Genomic DNA, 9,201 nt, shown 5'->3' with positions numbered 1-9,201 from the left:
TTCTCTGATTGTTCCTCACCTGGTTTTTGGTCCCACTCCTTAGAAAAAATACTGACCAAATACTCATAGTGGGGCCGTGGCCTTAGTCACACTTTTTGTTGTGCAAAAGTATGCAATTTTTTGCAATTGCACACCGCTCTCGCCACTTCTGAAAAGTGGCCGTAGTTATCTAAGCAAATAAGGTTTTAGACAGACTTATAAATATGCAAATTTAAAAAAAGTTGCAAGCTCACTCTAAAGCCACGGCCCCACTATCAGTATTTGGTCAGTATTCGGTCAGTATTTTATCTCAGGAGTGGGAGCCAAAACCAGGTGAGGAACAATTAGAGAAAAGGTATAATAGAAACAAGTCACCAATTCTGCATTTATCACCCACTCCTGGTTTTGTCTCCCACTTCTGAGAAAAAATACTGACCAAATACTGATAGTGGGGCCGTGCCCTAATAAGGGGACTTGCGTAAAAATTGGTGCAAAATATCTAGACAGAGGTGTTATATCTTAAGATGCGACACAAATAACTGCAACACTGCCACAAGGAATTGTGACTTTAAGAAGTCATCACTTACAAAAATTCACCCTATATATAGATTAATTCTGTATGTAATCTGTAAAATAGCATTCAGTGTTGGGCATACCCTTTAAACTGGGCATTAACATAGCAATCATGTACCTCATTTATAAACAATCAAATCTCTTAAAGGAGAACTCCAAACCTCATCTGTATTTTGACTCATTTTGCTCAATCTTTGTGTCCTATTTACCTAAAGTTTATTTTTGCTATTCTGGAAATTAAAATTAACTGATGTTCTCCTGAGCTTGTGCTCGTACTCTGAAGAGCTGTTGTGTAGAACAGTGTTCCCCAACTCCAGTCCTCAAGGCCCACCAGCAGGTCATGTTTTCAGGTTTTCCTTACTGTTACACAGGTGGTGGAATTATTGCCTGTGCAGGTGATGCAATTATCACCTGAGCAATACTAAGGAAATCCTGAAAACATGACCTGTTGGTGGGCCTTGAGGACTGGAGTTGGGGAACAATGGTGTAGAATATAGAGAAGTGGCGGAGTGACAGTCTGAGTCTCCTATGTTACAGGGGTGGATTTCAACCTACCATAGATTCCAATGGACAATGCAGCGAAGCTTGAGTTACTGGTCATATTTGTGCCTTAATGTATCAGAACTAAAAAACCACAGATAACCATCACCTACAAGCGAGAGTCCTGTCAACTACCTGGAGCGCTGCTGGGAGAACTCGACCAGGGCTGGAACTGGAATAGTCCTATCTTCAGCTATGATACCCAGCCAGATCTTTAAAATACACTTTCTACAAAACGCCGGTGCGTTTCAGAGAAAATATACCTGGTTGTGGTTTGGGCAGCATGAATCTAGGGAAGAGGTTCCCTTTAAGATCCCTGCTTGCTGTATATGAATGGGATCACTTAAAGGCTACAAACCTACAAAGACCATTTACACAGACTGACTGGTGGCATGACACAACTGCCAATAGGTAAATGTTTACCAATCGACGGTCAATAATGTGCATTGAGCATTCTATACTAGAGCGCTCAGTGCGCTTAGGCTGCTGTAGTTCACGGCACTGCAAGTCTTGTTTACACAGGATGATGCACCGCCAAGAACAATGAGATTTTATGCTGCAAGACGCTCGTTCATCAGGTGATCGGCAGCCAGTTTACACGAAAAGATAATCGTGAAATGATCATCTTTAACAACGCTTGTTCAGAATTATCTTGCAGTGTAAATGGCCCTTAAGATTTTGCTGCAACTATATCCATAATAGACAATATTCTGTGAGATTAACATATTGTAAACACAACAATCTGTCAACACATGTCTAGGTTGCATACAACTACGTCTAGGCTGCAAACAATTGTAGAAGACACATTTGCACACATTTTCAGACTTTGACTGTAAATAAAAAAAAAATTCTATCACTGGCAGCTTGCAGAAATCTTCAAAAATTGTGAGGAATTTTTAGCACAAAGTACGTTAGACAGTTGCATTCTGTTTTATTTTCTTTGCCACCTGATTGCTTGTTGGGAAAATCCTTTGTATGGTTCTTCATGTGCTTTGCATTTTTCTCAGACAATAGCAAATGTCACGTTTGCAGCGATTATGACTAAGAAGCAATAAAAATATTAAAGCCTGACTATTGCGTGTTTTGAATGATTTTCATTGGTGGAAGTGATGGATTCGAGTCCCTGGTTAGTGATTTTTCTATATTGTCCCCCACACATCGATTTTCTGCTTGCAGATGGCTCCTGTGAACCTCACATATTGGTAGATCACAGATAATTGACCTTACTTACATAGAAATATTCAGTGAGATCTGTAGCTTGTTTCCATGGTTACAGAATTTGCTAAAAAGTTCAGCTATTCGTTAACTGTCCAGAGAGAAAACTTAAATTGTTATTCCCAAAATCACAGAATTTTTTCGCAAAGCAAATATATACTTATTGCTAATTTACAAACTAAGCACAACATAAAGTTTCTTTTCTGTACCTTTTGTGTTTTCATCCCTAGCTACCCCTCTTCACATAGCTGAATGGGTGGTCCTGCTAATACTATATTTCTTAGCAGTGCTTCAGACGTCTCCTGTGTACTCCTGACTAGCCCCACCTTAATGTAGAAGTCAGCTTACACTCCTGTGCACTACTCTTCCTGGCTGATTTTATCTTCTCCCATCTATATCAGTATAGCTGTCTGTAAATCATCACATCATTGTTAGCTGGTTCTAATGAGAGCTCAACTTTCCTGCATTTCTCCACAATGGCAGTTTAGAGTTATGTTGTCTGCAGTTGAGAGATCAGTTTTGTGAAACTGCAAATGGTGCTCTATTGATGCATATGGCAGAAGAAAATCCTCTGCCATATGCCTCAACAAAGCAGCATTTGGAGTTTCAAATCACTAATCTTTTCAGCAGAAGGCTATAAAGATAGCTCAACTAATTCCTGCCTCACTATACACAGGCCCATCCTGCGGTATGTCACTCTTTTTATCCCTTATATATACAACCCCATCCTGCAGTATATCACTCCTCTCAGCTCCTTCATATACAACCCCATCCTGCAGTATGTCACCCCTTTCAGCCTCTTTATATATAGTCCACCCTGCATAATATTGGTCCTTAGTTACCAGCACACTCGCACAGTGCTGCTTCCTGGTATGAGCTCTGGACTGTAATGAAGAAGGCTTCACCCCTTTCCTTAACTCTATTACTCACAGTAGAAGCTCCTTTCTAGAAATGAACCAGAGCACAGCTATACTGGCAGGAAGTCAGCTGAGAGAGACTGCACAGGATTGATTGACCAGGCCACGGGAACTACGCCAGGATGGTTCCAATGGCAACTGGAGGATAAATAGAAATTAGAGTGGCGCTGAATGTAGTGGAGGTCGAGCATGCGCACCTCAGCTTCATTTATTCCCCCAGTGATTCAAAAGTTATTTCCTTCCTCTAAAGATCCTGTCCCCAAAGGAAAAATTTAGAATGGGCCACCCGCTTCAGTAGCACAAGATGAAGTTCGTGGACCCAAATTCAAAATCTTCAACAGGTCCCTCCTGTGAGCAAAGCTGAACTCTCTTCTATTGCCTTTTGAACTCCAAATGGTAAGCTGAGGTTGCGAGCGCTTGGGAAATCAGATAGCACAACATTAGGATGATGTACATAAACTGATTTCTCTTTTATTAATGTACAGGCAAGCATTTTTATATTGTCACAAACAAAGAAAACTGAATGCCAAAAGATGTATCCCTCCCCCCTAGTTTCAATTACCATAGTCATCCAATAGAAATTTAGGGCTTGAACAGAATTGTGAAACTTATCTGTTTTAACTATTTTGTCAGAATGAGACAAGAGAGATACACAGAGACACAATGGTGTATGTTCTCTCATAGCCACCAACCATTAATGGTAATAAATGGTATTTTTGCGCCCCCCTGGGTTCCAGTGGTTGTCTGCTATTGCAACCCCTACAGCACTCATACCCCATTTGTATTTGTTCTTTATGGCAGGGTTCCCCAACTCCAGTCCTCAAGGCCCACCAACAGGTCATGTTTTCAGGATTTCCTTAGTATTACACAGGTGATAATTCCATCACCTGCACAGGCAATAATTCCATCACCTGTGCAATACTAAGGAAATCCTGAAAACATGACCTGTTGGTGGGCCTTGAGGACTGGAGTTGGGGAACCCTGCTTTATGGCACATGTCAAAATTTGCAGCAGAAAGGCGACTGCATCCCCTCACACAACAGGCACTTTTTCACCCCCTTAAAAAAAAACCTTAGAAACACCCTACCCCATTAACTTGTTCAAATTTGGTTATTAAGCGTATTACCATAGACAGACTCACCTTAAATTAATAGAAAAAAATCTAATTAATAATGCGTCTTAGATGGGAAAACATTTTCAGGCTGTGTGCCCACGTAGCATTTTTCAAGCGTATATGCTGCGGAATTTCCGCAGCGTAAACGCTTGAAAAACGCATGTATATCCGCACCCCATGGTCCCAAATGGGATTCTGCAACTTCTATGCACATGCTGCGGATTTTTCCGCAGCGTTTATGCCGCGTTCAAAAATCCGCAGCATGTCATTTAATTTTGCGTTTCCGCAAGCGGAATTGCCTTAGTCCAATGCATAAAAAACGCAAGGCAATTCCGCATGTGGAAAACGCGTGATAAACGCGCGAAAAATGCGCGATAAACGCGTGCGGAATTCCGCATGCGTTTTTCCGGGAGAGGACTTGCATTTATGCAGCAGAAATTTTCTGCTTCATAAATGCAACATGGGCACATAGCCTCAGGCTTGCAGTTAGCACAGGGCTAATAGACAATGAGTCATATTTAATTAACACGCTGGTTGCTATGGAGACATGATCACTATTGATACATTTTAACAGCTGTAGAAAAAATGGCCCTAGCAATCAGTCTTTATAAGGGTATGTGCACACAGAGTTTTTGGAAGTGGATTTTACTGGCTGAAAAATCCACATCTAAAAACTGCTTCTAAAAGTCATGTGGTTTTTGATGCTTATGAACATTTGATTATTACACTGTTTTTATGCTGTTTTTGATTTTTTTTTCTGCATATTTTTATATGGTTGTAAATAGAATATAATATGTAGCAATAATGTGTTTCCATCACAAAAGAATGCATCAAAAACCATTGCATAAATATGCGGTTTGCCACAATTTACACCCAGGGAAAACACATCAAAGAATTGACATGAGCCTTTTTCAAACACATGTTAAAAAATGCACTGAGGGAAAAAAAACGTGACATGCGCAGTGCATTATACAGTAAGTGCATTTTTTCATTCAAATGAATGGGACGTTTATTGCAAGCAGGTTTTAAACAATATTTGATATGGAAATTTGTTCGGAATCCTTGCTAAAAAAACGCATAGAAAAACCTCTATGTGAACACACCCTTAAGCTAAGTACACACTGTTATATTTGAGTATTGTTGGACTCATACACTCATGAGGTACATACCTAGCAATGCTTGCAATCTGGATGGTTGCCTAAACATTTGACCTCCATAGGGATCCATCGCAAAAAAATATATATACGGCACAATATACTTTTTTTTTTTAATGACTGACTGTATTGAAAGACATAGTGTGCTGCCTCTACTTTCCTCTAAATTGTATGCCGATGAATACTAGCCAGGTAGTCAGTATGTGAATGGGGGCTAAGGGAATGTTAAAGTATATACCTGGTGCAAGAATACAGTGAGTACATAGCCTTAGATTTCTCAGATCTTCAAGAAGAAAAGAGAGCAGCATTAAAGAGGTTATTCAGACTTTTAAAATTGATGCCTTATCCTTGGGATAGGCCATTAAAATTAGATAGTGGAAGGCGATTATTGGCACCCTCTCCGATCAGTAATTTAAAGAGGCGGTGGCACTCTTTCACACTTGGTACCATTCTCACCACACTTTTCTTTCATCCTCTGGATGTGTAAAGGCTAATTTATATATTTCTATATCACAAAGTATGGCATGACATTACCAATGTTCTATGTCAAATAATAACAAGGGTTAGCCAAGTAGCCCTTATATGTTCCCATACATATCAAAGTTGCAACAAATGTAAAAAGTGTCCTATGACATGCCCCCAGTAATACCCAGCTAAACCATCTCAAAATATTGACTTTAAAGAAGTTGTCCACTACTTGGATAACCCCTTCTCATACCCCACAATTGGCCCCAATAAAATAAAATAGCTTTTACCCACCTCGTGCCAGTGCCGTTGCAGCGGTGTCCTCGCTCGCGTTACCGGGGCTTTCGTGTGGTTGTTATGTGAGCCCGGCGCCCAATCAGCGCTCTCGTCACTGGCGCCCCTTCGGTCAAATTGAACATCAAGAGGAAGTCAGGGCTGCAGCAGCGCTCTCACTTCCTCTTCATGTTCGATTTGTCTGAAGGCGGAGACAGCGCTGATTGGGTGCCAGGCTCACATGTCATAACAACCGCACGAGAACTCCAGGAACATGGGTGCCAACACCGTTGGAGATGGGTATAAGCTTTTTTATTTTAGCGTCTCCGCAACAGAGATTGACATGCTGCAGCTCATAAAGCCGCTCTGCCGGTGAGTTTACGTGGCATTAAATAGAAGCACAGTAGGCATGGGATTTCTATAAATCCCATCCACTGTGCTTCTACTATACCACACAGCGTTTTGGATGCATCGCAGGTGAGTGGTGTTCAAAATGCTGCTATTACGGATCATGGGCACATACCCTAAGGCTATATGCCCACGATCAGGCTATAGCAGCGCTGTGGACGCAGCGTATTTCGCTGCGTCCAAAGCTTTGTGTTCGATCTCGCATGTAAATCCACATGTGTTCATTGAACACGTGTGGAGTTACCGCAACCTGTCCATTCTATTGTGGAAATTTCTGTTGTGGAAACTAGCATCTCTCCAACAGAAATTGACATGCTGCGGCTCATAAAGCCGTACCTCCAGTGAGCTTACGAGGTGTCAAATAGAACCACAGTGGGCATGGGATTTCTGTAAATCCCATCCACTGTGCTTCTACTGCACAATGCAGCGTTTTGGACGCAGCGCAGGTGATCGTTGTCCAAAATGCTGCTATTATGGATCATGGGCACATACCCTAAGGCTATGTGCTCACGATCAGGCTATAGCAGCACTTTGGACACAGTGTATTTTCCCTGCGTCCAATCCCGCATGTAAATCCGCATGTGTTCACTGAACATGTGCGGAGTTACCGCACCCTATCCATTCTATTGTGGAAATTTCTGTTGTGGAAACTAGTGTCTCCGCAACAGAAATTGACATGCTGCGACTTGTAAAGCCGCATCTCCGGTGAGCTTATGAGGCGTCAAATAAAACAACAGTGCACATTGGATTTCTGTAAATCCCATCCACTGTGCTTCTACTGTACAACGCAGCGTTTTGGACGCAGCGCAGGTGAGCTGTGTCCAAAACGCTACCATTACAGATCGTGGGCACATACCTTTACTGTAGTTGGTAGCTGGACAGCATTTCTCTTTGGCATCTAGTACATCAGTTCTTTTTTTAATCTGGTGCTCTATTTCTTTTTCCCTCTATGTACCAGTTCTTGTTGGCATCTAGTGCATCAGTTCTTGTCTGAAAACTATCAAAAGTCAAGTGAAAATGGCACAAAACCAGCTTCAGAGTTAAGAATAGGTGCCAGCCCACTAGTTGTAGCCCAAAAAAACAGATAATATAAAAATAGATAGATAGATAGATAGATAGAATACAAAAAGCAGGCATTTCTCAAAAATAGAAAACTATCAAAAGTTCAGCGAAAATGTTAATAAGCCATATGTGTAGCAGGCAACATTTCAGCTCCACAGAGCCTTCCTCAAACTTGGGAAATGCTCTCTGGAGCCTAAATATTGCCTGATGCACATATAACTCCTTAAAATTTTCACTGGATTATTGATAGTTTTCCATTTTTGAGTGCTGCTTGCTTTTTTATTATTTTCAATCTATCTATCCATTTATTTTTATATTATCTTGTTTTGTGGGCTACAACTAGTGGCACCTATTCTTAACCCAGAAGCTGGTGCTGTTTGGTTTTTTAGATAGATAGATTAGGATATATTGATATGGCTAAAAAATACAAAAGAGAGATAGAAAAATAGACAATAAATAGAAAGAAATTCCCTTAAATTTTCTTTAAATGTTTCCTTTAAAAAGTTCCAGACTTCTATCAGATCACTCGATTTCTTTGATTAATATTATAAGGTATCCAATCAACACTTTCATATTTTTTGGAAGTTTTGACCTGAACGTGCTGAGTATAATCCGGTGCATTGTGACCGGTTTTCTGCTTTATTTGGAAGTTTTTTTTTTTCCTATTTTCAGGCTGAGAATAGTTGTATTATTGAGAAAATAAACGAGAAGGTTCTGGCTGACAGTCAGACTCCTGCAGGCTTCTCAAGACGAAGAATCAGGCTTTATATTCCTGCTGCTGGAAGCTCTTCTGAGCCCGTGATATTCTCCTCCTTGTAGTCCTGCACCCACAGAAATACTCTCACCTCGTTTATGAAAGTCTATTTCGTCTTAGATTATAGCAATTCATCAATTGCAGTAAAAATAAAAACGTGGTAGATAATTATATAACTTTAAAAATATAGATATGTAAGAGTATTTAATACGTGTAGTAAAATGCATAAAATAAATCATACACTATAGAAACACGATTAAAAATAATGTTTGAATGCAGATCATATTTTAAAAAGTAACTAGAAACCAAATTCATCATTAAAATATGCTACAAAAAAACTTCAAGTTAAATACATAAAATTAGTTGTCAAAAAATCCAAATAGTGTAACTGATAAAATAATTACAGAATGACTTCTGCTAAAATGTGTTTTATTTATATATTATGCATTTAGGAAATTCTAAAAGTAAAAAAAATATCGTTTTATTCCATTTATTAGAAAACGTTTTTGTGAAAATAAATTCATTTGTATTTCAATAAACTTACAAAATATGTCTTAAAATACAATAAAATTAAATGTATCTTATTTTAATCTTGCAATATGAAGCAATAAAAATGTGTGGATATTTTAGAGTTAATATGAGGCATTTAAAATAAGTAAAATTCAGAAAATTTTCAGTTTCAGTGAAGAGTGAAAAGGATGGCTATAAATACAATTGAAATTGATAAATCTTTTTCCTTAGTGCTCA

The 9,201-nt window shown here is 39.5% G+C and overlaps 1 long non-coding RNA gene across 2 annotated transcripts in view; it reads left to right on the top strand.

The window, feature by feature from the left end:
* The window catches only part of LOC141153522 (uncharacterized), a 177,410-nt gene that overhangs the window by 6,502 nt on the left and 161,707 nt on the right, over positions 1–9,201 (top strand). The gene's annotated exons all lie outside the window — the stretch shown is intronic.

The sequence above is a fragment of the Phyllobates terribilis genome, unplaced genomic scaffold (assembly GCF_046119375.1).
Source record: "Phyllobates terribilis strain yellow unplaced genomic scaffold, ASM4611937v1 Scaffold_7__3_contigs__length_470593459, whole genome shotgun sequence".
NCBI classification, from domain to species: Eukaryota; Metazoa; Chordata; class Amphibia; order Anura; family Dendrobatidae; genus Phyllobates; species Phyllobates terribilis.
This window is presented reverse-complemented; position numbering and strand designations above follow the sequence as displayed.